This window comes from Salmo trutta, chromosome 1 (assembly GCF_901001165.1).
Source record: "Salmo trutta chromosome 1, fSalTru1.1, whole genome shotgun sequence".
In the NCBI taxonomy this organism is placed as follows: Eukaryota; Metazoa; Chordata; class Actinopteri; order Salmoniformes; family Salmonidae; genus Salmo; species Salmo trutta.
In genome coordinates, this window is record NC_042957.1 from 34,144,610 (window position 1) to 34,161,568 (window position 16,959).

A 16,959-nucleotide genomic window follows, 5' to 3' on the forward strand; every position below is an offset into this window, starting at 1 on the left:
TATGGATTCCCTGCCCTGAAGGGTGCGTCGGTTTGCCCTAGAACACAGTCTGTACATACCGGACAAAAACAGGTTTTGAAACTATAGGGCATAATGATTTAAGTTAACACCTTACGGATACATCTTGTTAGAACTATGGAGGGAATTCAAATCTCTCACTGTCATGCTCACACAACAGAAATGTTTTTCCTCAGACAGGGTTCCACCCATAGAAATAGAATGAGTAGAACCGGTTCGAAACATCTAACCTTGACAATTGGTCTGGTAGACTCATTCTAAGGTTCCTGACTGATGGTTCCTGACTGCAGGTCAGAAATAGGGCTTTCATCCATGCCCTGTTAACTGGAGCTGACATAGGCTCAGCAGGAGTAGTTCCCTGATCCTGGTTCCAGCCGGTCTGGTCTAGGAAGGTCATGCCTACTAGGGTCACGCTCACCAGACGTGAGTCTAGGGTTTAAACAAGGGTTTTAAAACTCAGGAGGTAGCCAACAGTACCTGAACTTGGCCTGCATTACTGCTCATGTTCTCAATTTGACAACATTTCTCCAGTTTGTGTGCCCAGTGAGTGATTGACCCAGTATAGGCAACTGTACAAAAGCTGAAGCATTACTCTCCTAAAGCCAAGCCTTGCCCAAACTAGGAGTGTAAAAGGATAAGAAGATTACCAGCTTTTTGCTATTGAAGTGGACAGGAATCTCCTCCCCTCCTGAGTCCCCCCCCCCCATTCCTAGAGACTCCATTTTGTGATCTCCCTCACAGTCCAGTGAATTTGGTTTTGATGAGGTCAGCAGATGCAGTGAATCTAAAGCCTAACTTCAACCTACAACCCCTGTTACACAGCTTAAAGATTGACAAGAATCATCTTCCTCAAGTCTAACACCATTAAAAAGGTTCTCGGAGGGACTCTACAACTTAAAAGTTAAACATTGGACAAATTCTACAGGTCTAGTGGTTCGAATCAATTCCTTCCTATAGGGCCTAATTCCTATTTCCTACAGTTGTTTAGAGGTGTTGGGCATACATTGCATTCGGAAAGAATTCAGACCCCTTGACTTTACACATTGTTACGTTACAGTCTTATTCTAAAATGGATAAAAATTGTTCTACACACACACACACACACACACACACAATACCTCATTATGACAAAGTGAAAACAGGTTTTTAAAAATGTTAGTTTTTTAAAATAAATGAACATTTACATACGTATTCAGACCCTTCAACTCAGTACTTTGTTGAAGCACTTATGGCAGCGATTACAGCCGCGAGTCTACTTGGGTATGAAGTTACAAGTTTGGCACAGCTGTATTTGGGGAGTTTCTCCCATTCTGCTCTACAGATCCGCTCAAGCTCTGTCAGGTTGGATGGGGAGCGTCGCTGCACAGCTATTTTCAGGTCTCTCCAGAGATATTCGATCGGGTTCAAGTCCGGGCTCTGGCTGGGCCACTCAAGGACATTCTGGGACTTGTCCCATACATTCAGAGACTTGTCACTTCTGGGTTGTCTTGGCTGTGTATTTAGGGTCGTTGTCCTGCTGGAAGATGAACCGTCGCCCCAGTCTGAGGTCCTGAGCGCTCTGGAGCAGGTTACCAAGGAACTCTGTACTTTGCTCCATTCAGCTTTCCCTCAATCCGGACTAGTCTCCCAGTTTATGCCGCTGAAAAACATTCCACAGCATGATGCTTCCACCACCATGCTTCACTGTAGGAATGGTGACAGGTTTCCTCCAGACACGACACTTCAGGCTAAAGAGTTCAATCTTGGTTTCATCAGACCAGAGAATCTTGTTTCTCATAGTATGAGTCCTTTAGGTGCCTTTTGGCAAACTCCAAGTGGGCTGTCATGCGCCTTTTACTGAGGAGTGGTTTCAGTCTGGCCACTCTACCATAAAGGCCTGATGGTGGAGTGCTGCAGAGATGGTTGTCCTTCTGGTTCTCCCATCTCCACAGAGGAACTCTGTCAGAGTGACCATCGGGTTCTTGGTCAACCTCCCTGACCAAGGTCCTTCTCTTATTGCTCAGTTTGGCTGGGCGGCCAGCTCTAGGAAGAGTCTTGATGGTTCAAAACTTCTTCCATTTAAGAACGGAATTCACTGTGTTCTTGGGGACCTTTAATGCTGCACAAATGTTTTGGCAACCTGGCACCCTTCCCCAGATCTGTGCCTCGACACAATCCTGCCTCAGAGCTCAACGGACACTTTCTTCAACCTCATGGCTTGGTTTTTGCTCTGACATGCACTGTCAACTGTGGGACCTTACATAGAAGGTGTGTGCCTTTTCTAAATCATGTCCAATCAATTGAATTTACCGCCGTTGGACTCCAATCAAGTTGTAGAAACATCTAAATAATGATCAATGGAAACAGGATGCACCTGCGCTCAATTGAGTCTCATAGCAAACGGTCTGAATACTTATGTAAATAAGGTATGTTTATTTGTATACATTTGCAAAACATTTCTAAAAACCTGTTTTCGCTTTGTCATTATGGGGTAAATTTGTGTAGATTGATGAGGAAAAACATTTATTTAATCCATTTTAGAATAAGGCTGTAACGTGACATGTGGAAGAAGGGAAGGGGCCTGAATACTTTCCAAAAGCACTTTAAATAACAATTGTCCAAATTCAACCCAACTTTAATCCACAAAAAGATTAGCAAAATGTTTCTCCCCTAATGAACTGAGCAGCATTTCTGCCTAAGCATAGACGGGAGGATTTGATCGTCATTGCACGGCACTAGATCTAGGATACATCCACTGGTATTATGAACAAACTGACTAAATGGCCAGAGTGGCTTACAGATCACACACTATTACCAGAAATTAAAGTATCAGTAAAACAATGAAAAGGAGCTTAACATGTTCAGTGTCAATTCACTTCTAAATGTGCCCAGCCTTACGGCACCACAGCTTCCAGGAGCATTTCAACTCCTCCAGCAAGAAGTCCATCACTATTCAAGTTCATATTAAAAGTACGCATTCTCTTGTATTTTATTTCCAATCATGCTTCTCGAGTCGTGAGCCATCATCATTGATTCCATCGTCGCATACAACGAGTCATGCCAATCTTCCATTGACATACTGTATGCATAGGCTAATTTTGGTGTGGCTCACTCAAATAAGGGTTCCGCTCACTGAAAACGAGACAGCACTGGGGCCCTGTCTGTGCAGTCGGTCTTTTGTTAACTAACCCCTAAGATAACTTCCTCTACCGCCAGTCCCTCGAGACATACAGACAAAATCTCTTCCCCACAATCTTGTCTTTTCAGGCGTACAGTAATCTCTTTGCTGTGTGAACACCACTGATTATTCTATGTGCACATCCCAAACGGCACCCTATTCCCTTTAAAAGCGCACTACTTTTGACAGGGGCCATAGGTCTCTGGCCATAAGTAGTGCACTAGGGAATAGGGTGCCGTTTGGGACCAGAGACTCTACAGACGCCCACAATGAATAGAGTGGAAGCCTCAGTGGCGCCACGGTCGGAAGACACTCCAACAGCAACATAGGCACACTGCCGACCAAAGAACCAGGAGAGGAGTCCCCACTTCCCCCAGAGGCCATCAATCTTATCCAGCTAAAGAGAACATGGAAAAACACATTGAGACACTGACTGGAGCCCAATGGGACTGGAAGGGAAACAGTGGTGGCCTCTCTCACACACACACACACACACACACACACACACACACAGTAGGCCCAGGAAACCCAGACCGACAAACTCACAGTAGAGTCTGGAGGCCCCAAGCTGCTTATCCCACTGTGTTTCTTAAATGCACTAGTTGAGTATCAGCAGCGGTACAGGATGGATAGCAACACAGTGGAGAGCTAAGTTTAGTAAAAAGCTATACATGATTTAAGGCGATAGAGACATGTGAATAATGGATGCTGTAGGTAAATGCTGATTTAAAAAAATATATATAATAAGTGAATGCTGAATGCTCATCCCATGGGCGAGGCAAAACTTTCCACTGCTCTATAGAAACAGAATGTTTCTGTGTAGAAAAATTACCAAAAAAAACGTCTCTCAATTAAAAGCGAAAAAGCGCTGGTCTATTATTCTCTTTTATGTCACAGGGTTGGGATAACGGAGCGGATGGAATAATATGGGTCAAAGTTCGCCTTGAATAAGCTTTACCCATACATAGCCTACACCATCCCTTCACCATCCCCAAGTCCAGAACAGAGGCTAGGAAATGCACAGTACTATATAAAGCCACGACTACATGGAACTCTTCCACCTTGAGTAACTCAAGCTAGAAGTAAAACTTGATAAATAAAAAACTAAATTGATAAAAACACCTCATGGAACCACATGGACTATGGAGAGACAATTGTAAATATTTTATCAATATAATACATTTGTAATATTGGAGCAATGTAAACGTGTACAAACGCAATGTCTTGTATTATGATGCATTGTTTTATTCCTGTTTGGACCCCAGAAAGAGCAGCTGCTGCCGTGGTAGCTAATGGGGATCCTAATTAGGGTTGTCACGATACCAGTATTGCGATAATCGGATTTTCCATGGCATAAAGGAAAACAAAGCAGACTAAACTCTTTGCTCCATTGAAAGTATTGTATGTAAAATATTGTGTACCGTAATTTCCGGACTATTAAGCGCACCTGAATATAAGCCGCACCCACTGAATTTAAAAAATATATATTATTTTGAACATAAGCCGCACATGTCTATAAGCCACAGGTGCCTACCGGTACATTGAAACAAATTAACTTTACACAGGCTTTAACGAAACATGGCTTGTAACAAAAAATACATTTGCAGTAAGCTTTAGTTGTCTTTTTGCACTGAGTCAATTCCTCACGCTGCTGTTTCCAATGTCTTATCGACTCATTAAGACCAAGCTCCCGTGCAGCAGCTCTATTTCCTTTTCCAACAGCCAGATCAATCGCCTTCAACTTGAAAGCTGCATCATATGCATTTCTCCGTGTCTTTGCCATGATGAGGGTGACAAAATGACTACCGTAATCAGAATGATGAAGTTTGAGAGCGCTCGATTTAATCTAAACAGTAAACAAAAAAGTTGTTTGACCTTAACCCGCTCGGCAATTTCATTGGTCTAATGAAAGCTTCATGCCGCCAAACTGAGCACGTCACAGAATGTTTTTGTTTTTTTAGAAAAAAAAAAAAAACTGAAAGCGGGAAAAATCCATATATTAGCCGCGTCATTGTTTAAGCCGCGAGGTTCAAAGCCTGGGAAAAAAGTTGCGGCTTATAGTCCGGAATTTACGGTACTATAGCCTGGAAAAGAAACATGTGACTCAGGGTGATAACATAAGGCTGCTTGTTCCAACATTAGAACTTTTTTCCTCAAGAAATTCAGTCAGCTTTATGTTTTGCTACCTTAACATGATACCGCAACCCTAATAAATACAATACTGAACAAAAATATAAAACATGGGAATAACACTTTACAATAGCCGAAATAAGATATCAGAAATGTCCCATCGGTACAAACAAATTTTCAAATTTTGTGCACTCATTTCTTTATGCTCACTAACAGGAATGTTTCTCCTTTGCCAAGATAATTCATCCACCTGACAGTTGTGGCATGTCAAGAAGCAGATTAAACAGCACAATCATTACAAAGGTGCACATTGTGCTGGGACAATAAAAGGCAGCTAAAATGTGCAGTTGTGTCACACCTCAATGCCACAGGTGTTTCAAGTTGAGGGAGTGTGCAATTGGCACGTTGACTGCAGGAATGTCCACCCGAGCTGTTGCCAGAGAACTGAATGTTCATATCTCTACCATAAGCCACCTCCAGAGTCATTTTAGAGAATTTGGCAGTACGTCCAACCGGCCTCACAACCGCAGACCACGTGTAACCATGCTAGCCCAGGATCCCCACATCCAGCTTATTCACCTTTGGGATCGTCAGAGACAAGCCACCCAGACAGCTGATGAAACTGTGGGTTTGCACATCCTAAGAATTTCTGCACAAACTGTCAGAAGACGTCTCAGGGAAGTACATCTGCATGCTCGTCATCTTCACCAGGGTCTTGGACCTGACTGCAGTTCGGCATCGTAACCGACTTCAGTGGGTAAATGCTCACCTTTGATGGCCACTGGCACACTGGAGAAGTGTGCTCTTCATGGATGAATACCAGTTTCAACTGTACCAGGAAAATGGCAAACAACATGTATGGCATCATGTTGGCGAGCAGTTTGCTGCACAATTTCTGAAAGCTGAAAACGTTCCAGTTCTTCCAGACATGTCACCATCCATTGAGCATGTTTGGGATGCTCTGGTTCGACAACACGTTCCAGTTCCTGCCAATATCCAGCAACGTCGCACAGCCATTGAAGAGGAGTGAGACAACATTCCACAGGCCACAAACAGCCTGATCAACTTTATGCGAAGGAGATGTGTTGCGCTGCATGAGGCAAATGGTCACACCGGATACTAACTGGTTTTCTGCTCCACGCCTCACCTTTTAAATTTTTTTTTTATCTTTGACCAACAGATGCATATCTGTATTCCGAGTCATGTGAAATTCATAGATTATGAAGTAAATTCATTTGGCCCTAAAGAAAAATCAGTCAATTGAACTGTAACTGTAAAATATTTGAAAATGTGGCGTCAATATTTTTGTTCAGAATAAGTACCTAATGAGCCTTTAGGGATGGCAATGGAAGGGATAAATAATACATTCATATATTACAAATGGAAACTCTTTAGTCTAAACAGAGCACTAGCTGGCTGCAGACAGTGAAAAGAGAAGCAAATAAATTGATTTAACAGGCCTCTGTCTAGCCTGTGCGTTGTGGCTGTGTGTACTAGGCCTATTCAGCCTTGGGCACTGGTATAAAAACAATCAAGCTGATACACACTTCCTATTTGGGGATTTGAGTATCTCGGCACTATCAGCAACAACACTAAAACATACGAGTACTGGGCAATTCCATGGTAACAGAAGGACAAGAGAAAGATTTTTACCTTACACAAAACATCCACGTAAAATTGACAAATACACATTAGGTTAATTGAAGAACAGTGCATATGATGTGAAAACCTCCCTCAGTTTTTGTGACCAAGTTCGCCCCCAAAAATGTCTACACTGAATTAAGATTGAAAGATGTCAGAAAGAAATGGGGTGTCAGATATGACACCTTGAGTTTGAAAAAAATCTGTTTTGGTTATTCAACTACAGTAAATGAAGTGGGTTAACACCTGATAACATCACGGGTCCCTGATGTGTACTATACAGAAATGCATACTTATAGATATGTGATGTGTTCATTGTGATGCATCCTGAATAAGTACACAAAAGGTAGAAACATGCAACATCCTCCTTCTGCATGTTTGGGTATTATGACACATTGGCTATTATTCTAATTCTAAAACTTAACAAAATGTTGGTATTAGTTGGCAAGGGTCTTAACGTCAACATTATTGGGTTGAGGCATTTCTAATAGAAAACAGCTACCAGATAGTCTTAAAAGCAAAAGACCCCTTTTCCATCTGTTAAACCAGAAATCAAAATGGCTTTGCTTATTCAAAATCTTTTGATAGGGGAAAAAAAATGACATGCCTTAATTTCTCAAAAATAGACTCTTTGCTTTCATTTGACACCAAATCGTATGTGCCCTTATGAACTTCACGTTGGTGCTCATGGGTCCTTTTACATGGAAATGGCCTACGTTAACTGTAGCGTGCGCTGGAGACTAAACCACGTAGGCTATTGTCCTTACAGTCTGTACTATTGCTATCTGGTACAGAGACTAACTCCATTTCTGAGGGCAGCCTTGGCTTGAGGTTCCAAAGGTCAAAAACGTGTGATCTCTGGCGTCAGGGACGAGGTATAATGCAATATATGTTACACTACCTGCCTTAATTATGTCTGGGTTCATTTGCATGCATGTTGCCAGCTAAATCACGTGAGGCATTAAGTTAGGCAATAAGGCCAAGTTCACAGCTGAGCTATGGAGGGAGAAAAACAAATGAACTGAAGATTTGAGCCCACTCCCAAAAGGCAACAGTGCGATGTGGTAAAAGTGTCATATCAAATGTGCCATGGGCAGTACTAAAGATTCAGTCAGTACAGAGGCTCAGCCATTTGGTTTAGGAAGGGAAGAGAGAAAACATTCCATAATGGTATCATATAGATATGTGACAGATGGGGGGGGAAAAAAAATATTAATTACAAAGATGAATACAATTCCACGCTTATTCACCATGCGAATATGGTCATATTGCGTATGACCTCTAGGGGGCAATGAAGTTCTATCTACCGCAGTCAGTCTGAATCTCAAACTGAACAATTTACCCATAAGCCCTTTATCGAGTGGGCACTTGCTGTTTTGTTCGATAGTGATCACTAGTCTGCAAGTGTTTTGGCCAAAATGAGCATGAGACGATGCACACTCGAAGTCCCAACTGCCACTTATCAATATTTCAAAATCCATTCGCCAGCATTGTTTCCCGCAACCCGTTGTGCATGCCTCACTCGCTACGAAACACAGATACTGGGGCAGAGAATCACGCCCTGAAAAAGTTGTAAAGTATAAATCGGTCACCAGTGATTTCATCAGCTGATTTAGTTTGCTGTAGCCTGTCTGCTGCTAGGTAGATTCCCTGACAAACACAGGGATGGAATTTTAGCTAGCTAGCCAAGGATGTTGGGCACTACACTGATAAACAGCGTGTAACTTGTCCCTTATTTACAATAGTTTGACAGCTTGCTGATGAAGTTGTAGACATGTTCGCAGCAGTCAGTCTGTACTTCAGCATGTTTCCAAAGAAACAATCGATACGTTGTAACATTGGGCCCGCTAGAAGCACAGGCAGCGGTATTGACTCAGGGCAGAGCAGGCTGTTCGCTGCTGTTGCTTGCCTTTGCCATTTTTTCCAAGGATTACGTGCAGAGTGCTTTATATCCATGGCAAATCATTTGAAAGATGTATCCTACTAACATTACAGCCTTGATGTGTTAAGTATTCACCCGTCAGTAGACGTTGTGTGATAACTGCGCTGGGATTTTTATTTTGTGGAAGACAAAGTTTTGGTTAGGGATTTATTTTTATTAATGTTAACATCCCAATTGCATTTAAAGGTGAATGTTTACACCCCTACACATCAGAACATAATTTGTTTTATGTGCTAATTGCACAACGATAGAAAACTAAACTTTCCTTTCACAGCTCCAACCTCCATTGCCTTTCAATCTAAGTCTCTTGTCCTGCACAACAAAGCTAGTTTGGTGGACTTATGAATGTGTGTGTGTGTACGTACAACAGACACTAGAGCCTGACAGCACCTGGAGAAGAGGCTCGATAGCCTACACCTCAAACTGTGTAAGGTGACACTCCTCATCACACTAAACTGAGACTTCAGTCTGATCACTGGGGCATGACTAATTCAGCTCACATTACACTAATTACAAAGGTGATGGGGTCTGGAACCTTACATAGAGCCTCATACCATCCAGAAACGCGATCCATTTGTGCAGTCCCATCCCCATTCTGTCATCACTGGCACCCACCGCACTACTGTTGTGGTTAGCCTTAAACATCTGCTTCGGTTATGGGTGGAGTCAACGTCTCAGTCCCAAATAGCAACCTATTCCCTATATAGAGCACTACTTTTGACCAGGACCCCGGTCAAATGTAGGGCACTATCAAGGATACAGCCAATGCCTGATGAAAGGGTCACAGTAACCCTGGCTGGGCCAATGTGTGGGATGTTGTTTTAGGAAAACGTCTCCAAGTTTCACAATCAACACACAGACGAGAGTAATTAAATAAGTAACCAGTGAGATTACATTTTACAGCCTCAAAAACCTTGAGTTTTGTAGTGTACGCGCAGCGCCAGTAAACCCAAAGGCCTTCATACAGGGTATGGCACCATACCATATCTCAAGACCAAAATGTAAAAGTAGGCTTTAGGACCACGCGGAGCATCGCCTGGAGAGAAGCTGCCAGTCTGCCACGCCTTTCATTAAAAAAAGAAAAAAGCAGAGATGGGGCCAGATGGCTGACCAGCAAAGTAAACTGTTTAGGCAGCGCGCTGATTGCTTGAAATTTAACATGGCATTTGAACTTGGCCTTGTAAGCCTCCACCAGATGTTTTATGCACCGGTTACTTTAAATATTAATGTCAGCATAGGAGGCGTGTCCAATAGGCTAGTTGCTTCCCCTAAAGTAAATTTTATGAAATGTGCCAAGATTTACTATATAATTACTCATGTCTATACAGAAATAAATAAAATAATTCAAAATAATACACCAGAGAGCATGATTTGGCCACAGAGGATCATTAGTCTTTTAAAAATGAGCTATGGATTGTTTTAAGCACGCAATTTGGGCAGCACTGGCTGCAAATCGTCTATCAAATAGCTGATTGTTGAGTTGCAGAGGTCAATGAAAAGCAGGTAAATAGGCCTAGCTCAATCTTTTAAAATACAATTGTAGGAAAAACTGTTTGCTGTAAGGAAAATATTAATCTGTCTCTAGTTATCTTACTTCTCAACTCCCAATTGAGTGCACAGTAGCCTATCTTACTGGCACCAGTGGAAAGCATCAGCCATATCCCAGGGAATGTATGCATATTCACTGTCTTCATCATTGGACCAGTACCACTGGAAGGTTTTCCAGCTGAACTGACACCACTGCCTTCATATGAATCAGGTTAACTTTAGTGAACTTCTGATAAATTGAGAATGGTCCTCCCCTTCCTCCTATAAAGGAGCCTCCACTGGGTCTCACCGTTATGGTCTTCAAAATGTAAACAAACAAAAAAAACAGATTAGTTCAGGAGCTGGGTGGTAAAGTGAGCATTTCCTGAAATGGACTTTGAAGTTAACTCTCTCAACTTTTACTAGCAGGATGTCACAGGTACTACACCTCTGTGGCAAAAAGCAGCAGTATCGCTGTGACATGACTCATACCAATTCACTCTCGTAAAACCAGGTAGGGAAATGACCAAAGATCATAGTGCCTCGAAAAACGATGACAGATAATGTTCTGTAGAAAACGTCCCTCCATAAACTGTGGGATCAATGGAAAAAAAAATTGTCAACTTGACAGCTCTAGTTCTTTCCATCATCAGGGGTCTGTCTGTCTGATCTAGTTGTCGGACCGAGAACAGCGTTGCTTACATTACATAAGAGTTCGGTGTGTGTGCAATCATTAAACAGAGAGGTACAATTTTCCGGACAGTAGGCTACACATGTGAAAAGAGCATAGGCATTAGTTACTGCGGTCATAACGAGAGCACGCACACCTGTGTGTCCATATAAGACAATCTCTGTTTCTATTTTCAACACTGTGTACTGTAAGATATATGCGGGCCTAGGCCCATACTTAATTAACACTGGGGGAAGACAATGAATACAAAAACCGGTACACCACGGCCAGGGGACAAGTAAGGGTTCCATTAATCCTCATGGAGTCGCGTTGATGATGCATGATTGACAGGATTGTATTGGACTAGAACTGGTCGTTGGAACGGTTATAAAACAACCGTCTGGGCATCGCCTATTGTGCATGCTCTGCAGCTGGGAAACGACTGAACTGAAGAGTGGTGTAATGAACCTTCAGTGATTCCCACGTTGTTCTGTCCTGGAGTGTTTGTCAAAATGTCGAATTTTCCAGATATACGTTCATATCATTCGAAACATGTAGTGTTTTCTGAAAGGGAGCATTGCTTTCAGCGACAACGGCAACACAATTCCACATTCCAAGATGCTGCGTTTACGGTTTTCGAAAGTAATGATACATTTTGATGGCTATCGCTTTCTGTGTTGACAGCCTCCATTGGCATCAATGTAGCCTGCTAACGTTAGCCAGCTACGGAAAACTACCACCATTTCCAAAGCTTTCAACAATTACATTGGATTCAGTTTGTGGAGGAAAAAGACAGTCGCGGACGTTACCTACCTCGTATGCGTTTCAACCTGTGCAGTCGGACACTTATTGTCTATAAAAAAATGTAAAGTTTCCACGATAGACTGCCGGGTGAAGATCCAACCTCCGAGCTCTCCCAGAGCTCCCCTTCCTGCAGCAGCACCCTCCGACTCCCTCAGAAGTCCTGGTGTGCGTTCATTACGGAACCCATTTACCGTTTAAGAACCAAACGGAAGCAAACAGAGCAAAACGAGAGTTTCTGTTGGACAAATTCAAGTAGGTCCCGCCCAGTTTCGTTTCGTTCATTTCCGTTTAACAAACGTTTTGCAACAGAATAAGAGGAATGAATACACCCCAGGGAATTGCTCGTGACGTCATGAGCATCACAAGCAGTAGCATCCACTGACCATTGGGAGCGCTTAACACTGAGTGTCAGTTGTACACATTTAACATTCTTCATCGAGTATACTAAACATTAGTAGTATCACCTTCCAAATATTGAGTTGCACCCCCACCTTTTGACCCTAGACCAACCTCAATTCGTCAGGGCATGGACTCTACAAAGTGTCGAAAGCGTTCCACTGAGATGCTGGCCCACGTTAACTCCAATGCTTCCCACAGTTGTGCCAAGTTGGCTGGATGTCCTTTGGGTGGTGAACCATTCTTGATATACACAGGAAACTGTTGAGTGTTAAAAACCCAGCAGCCTTGCAGTTTTTGACACAAGAACTGCCGGTGTGCCTGGCACCTACTACCATAACCCGTTCAAAGGCACTTAAATCTTTTGTCTTGCCCATTCACCATCTGAATGGCACACAGCCACAATCCATGTCTCAAGGGTTAGAAATCTCCTCCCCTTCATCTATACTAATTGAAACGGATTTAACAAGTAACATCAATAAAGGATCATTTCTTTTACCTGGTCAGTCTCATCGAAAGAGCAGGTGTTCTTAATGTTTTCTATATCCAGAGTATGTATCCATTATCTTTTTAAACTGTCTATGCATCTACTGTTATATGGCTCAATAGCCATAATTATTTCCAAGCAATTATGCTGGGTTGCTAAGAAAAAGGAAGACAGACAGCATTGCAGACCAAGTTTCCACACAACACCACGACTTGGGCATCATACATTTTTGAGTGACCTAGTAACATTAAACTGGTGAAGTTTTCCCCCCTAAAGAAGTCATCCAATACCAGATTGAAAGCTGATAGCTACATATCATTAGAGAATCACCTGAGAGGAGGCCAGGGTTACATCTGCTTCATGTTTCTGTACACACAGACAATGGGACAAAATGGTGCCTCAAGTGTACTCATATCACCTCACCGGTGGGTCCCAATAATGTCTTATGTATCGTTTACTACTTCCCATAATTCTAAAAGCATTGGATTGGTGGAGGCATTGGCTAGTGGTAGTTTCCACCATGTTTCTGGGACAAAATGGTGCCTCAAGTGTACTTATATCACCTCACCGGTGCGTCCCAATAATGCATCATGTCTCCTGAACTGTTCCCTACTTCCCATAATTCTAAAAGCATTGGATTGGTGGAGGCATTGGCTAGTGGTAGGTTCCACCATGTTTCTTATTCCACAAATTGCCTTTAAAAGGTACAGGGAAGTGAACAAGTGCACACTTCGGGAGGAAGGAGAGCCTACCAGATGAGCTAAATTACTTCTTTCCCCCTTCGAGGCAAGTAACACTGAAACATGCATGAGAGCACCAGCTGTTCCGGATGACTGTGTGATCACGTACTCCGCAGGCGATGTGAGCAAGACCTTTAAACGGGTCAACATTCACAATGCCGTAGGGCCAGACGGATTACTAGGACGTGTACTCCGAGCATGCGCTGACCAACTGGCAAGTGTCTTCACTGACATTTTCAACCTCTCCCTGTCTGAGTCTGTAATACCAACATGTTTCAAGCATACCACCATAGGCCCTGTGCCCAAGAACACTAAGGTAACCTGCCTAAATGACTACTGACCTGTAGCACTCAGGTCTGTAGCCATGAAGTGCTTTGAAAGGCTGGTCATGGCACTCCAATTTGCATACCGCCCCAACGGATTCACAGATTATGCAATCTCTATTGCACTTCACACTGCCCTTTCACACCTGGACAAAAGGAACACTTATGTGAGAATGCTATTCATTGACTACAGCTCAGCGTTCAACACCATAGTGCCCTCAAAGCTCATCACAAAGCTAAGGACCCTGGGACTAAACGCCTCCCTCTGCAACTGGATCCTGGACTTCCTGACGGGCCGCCCCCAGGTGGTGAGGGTAGGTAACAACACATTGGCCATGCTAATCCTTAACACGGGGGCCCCTCAGGGGTGCGTGCTCAGTCCCCTACTGTACTCCCTGTTCACTCATGACTGCACGGCCAGACACGAGTCCAACACCATCATTAAGTTTGCCGATGACACAACAGTGGTAGGCCTGACCACCAACAATGACGAGACAGCATATAGGGAGGTCAGAAACCTGGCCGTGTGGTGCCAGGACAACAACCTCTCCCTCAACGTGATCAAGAATAAGGAGATGATTATGGACTACAGGAAAAGGAGGACCAAGCACGCCCCCATTCTCATCGACAGGGCTATAGTCGATCAGGTTGAGTGCTTCAAATTCCTTGGTGTCCACATCACCAACAAACTAACCAAGCACACCAAGACAGTCGTGAAGAGGGCAAAACAAAACCTTTTCCCCTCAGGAGACTGAAAAGATTTGGTATGTGTCCTCAGATCCTCAAACGTTTCTACAACTGCACCACCGAGAGCATCCTGACTGGTTGCATCACTGCCTGGTATGGCAACTGCTCGGCTTCCGACCGCAAGGCACTAAAGAGTAGTGCGTACGGCCCAGTACATCACTGGGGCCAAGCTTCCTGCCATCCAGGACCTCTATACCAGTAGGTGTCAGAGGAAGGCCCAAAAAATGGTCAAAGACTCCAGCCACCCTAGTCATAGACTGTTCTCTCTGCTACCGCACGGCAAGCTGTACCAGAGCGCCAAGTCTAGGTCCAAAAGGCTTCTACCCCCAAGCCATAAGAATCCTGAACATCTAATAAAATGGCTACCCAGACTACTTGCATTGCCCCCCCCCCCCCCCCCTTACACTGCTGCTACTCTATTATCTATGCATAGTCACTTTAATAACTCAACCTACCTCAATTACCTCGACTAACCCGTACCCCCTGTATATAGTCTCACTATTGTTATTTTACTGCTGCTCTTTAATTATTTCTTACTTTATTTCTTATTTTTGCAGGTGTTTTTCTTAAAACTGCATTGTTGGTTCAGGGCTTGTAAGTAAGCATTTCACTGTATTCGGCACATGATTTGATATATTTGGGATATAAGATATGGAGGGGAAAGCACACATATATTACACTCCACACCTGGTGAGGTGAGCTAGTTCATTGGCCACCTTGCATGATGTGCATAAGAAATGCAAATCCAGGTTGTGCTGGAGGAAATGTGGTTTGTTTGTCTATTCACCATCCCACTAGGGACAGCCCTCATGAAAAACAAGGCTAGCTGTGCAAACAGCATTATGGCCTATACACCATGGAAACTATGGTGACTGGCAGAATAGGTCTGGATGCACTTGACATTTCAGAGGGACAATAGATACTGTCCGTCACATTGCAGAGGGCAGTGCGAGGATGCATTGATCCTACTTAAGCTTCTAAAATATTTACACAACATTGTCTGTGACCATAACCGCAGTAAAGACTTAAAAGGCAGGTAAGGCAGCTCCAGGTTATTCACTCCTTGTCTGCATCCCAAATATAGTGCACTACTTTTGACCAGAGTACTATGGGCCCTAGTCAAATGTAGTCCATTATATAGGTGCCCTGGTTGGAAGTGATGCACTATAAAGGGAATAGTGTGCCATTTGTTAGGTAACATCGGTTTCTAAGGACCTGTTGGGAGGGAGGGTCGGAATGAATGCAAAGCTTCTATGAACTCAAAATGCTACACACGGAGAGGAAAGCCTCACGCTGCTATTTTAACATACTTGTTCTTCACATACAGTATATTTAAGATCATTGTGATAACTGAAAAAAGTAGATACAATTATTTTTAAAAGACCATAAATAAAGCCTATGAAAATGCCGTTAACTGCCAAAATAAAGGAAACACTTGAGTAAACGAGGGATACAAAGTATATTGAAAGCAGGTGCTTCCACATAGGTGTGGTTCCCGAGTTCATTGTGTAATTAAAACACCCCATCATGCTTAGGGTCAAGCATAAAAATGCCAAGTTGCCCATTATTTTGGCTACCATGGCTAGAAGATATCTCATTGACCTTGTCTCAGTCATCAGGCCTAGTTTTTTAAGTTATTTATCTGGATTTCGCCTATTGGATGGGATAAAATACATAGAAATAGAATGAATAGAACGGACAAACCATTGACTTGAATGGGGACTCTTGTTCTGTTCATTCCATTTAATACTATCCGATAGGTGGAATCCAGATAGATATCTTTTAAAAACTGGGATCGGGTCTCAACCAAATTGAACACTTATGGGAGATTCTGGACCGGCGCCTGAGACAGTGGTTTCCACCACCATCAACGAAACACCAAATGATGGAATTTCGCGTGGAAGAATGCTGTTGCATCTCTCAGTTTCACACTTGTAGAATTTATGCCAAGGCGCATTAAAGCCATTCTGGGTGCACTGGCGGCTCAACGCCCTATTTAGACACCATGTTGGTGTTTCCTTTATTTTGGCAGTTACCTGTAAACAAAACTTTTTGAGCTAGGGTAATAGAAAATAAAATATTTTGAGCAAAGGAAGATCAACTAACTGTATAAATCGCTGTATTAATGACAAGACCCAATCATCCCTAGATAATGATGGATAATAGCAGTCATTTGTTCAAACAATAGAGGACATCTAGATGATCACCTTTTCATCCCATCAACGCCGGGCGACCAGATGATGAAACCGGGCACAAATGCACTTCTACCACAATAGAGATATTGAATATGGGATGACATCTCATGGAATTACATGAACTCTATTACAGTAACAGTGTCCCAAATATTTTACTAAAGAAAGGTGCAACTCATGTTTTA

The 16,959-nt window shown here is 43.0% G+C and overlaps 1 protein-coding gene across 7 annotated transcripts in view; it reads right to left on the bottom strand.

Annotated features, from left to right (window-relative positions):
- The window catches only part of myo6a (myosin VIa), a 100,289-nt gene extending 88,235 nt beyond the window's left edge, over nucleotides 1-12,054 (bottom strand). For 5 of the 7 annotated variants that reach the window (XM_029754380.1, XM_029754375.1, XM_029754365.1 and 2 more), the window contains exon 1: nucleotides 11,899-12,054. The gene's annotated coding sequence lies outside the window, so the exon portion shown is untranslated. The remainder of the gene's footprint in view (nucleotides 1-11,898) is intronic. The other 2 variants (XM_029754358.1, XM_029754399.1) reach the window with 1 other exon arrangement.
- Between the last annotated feature and the right edge of the window lie 4,905 nt (nucleotides 12,055-16,959).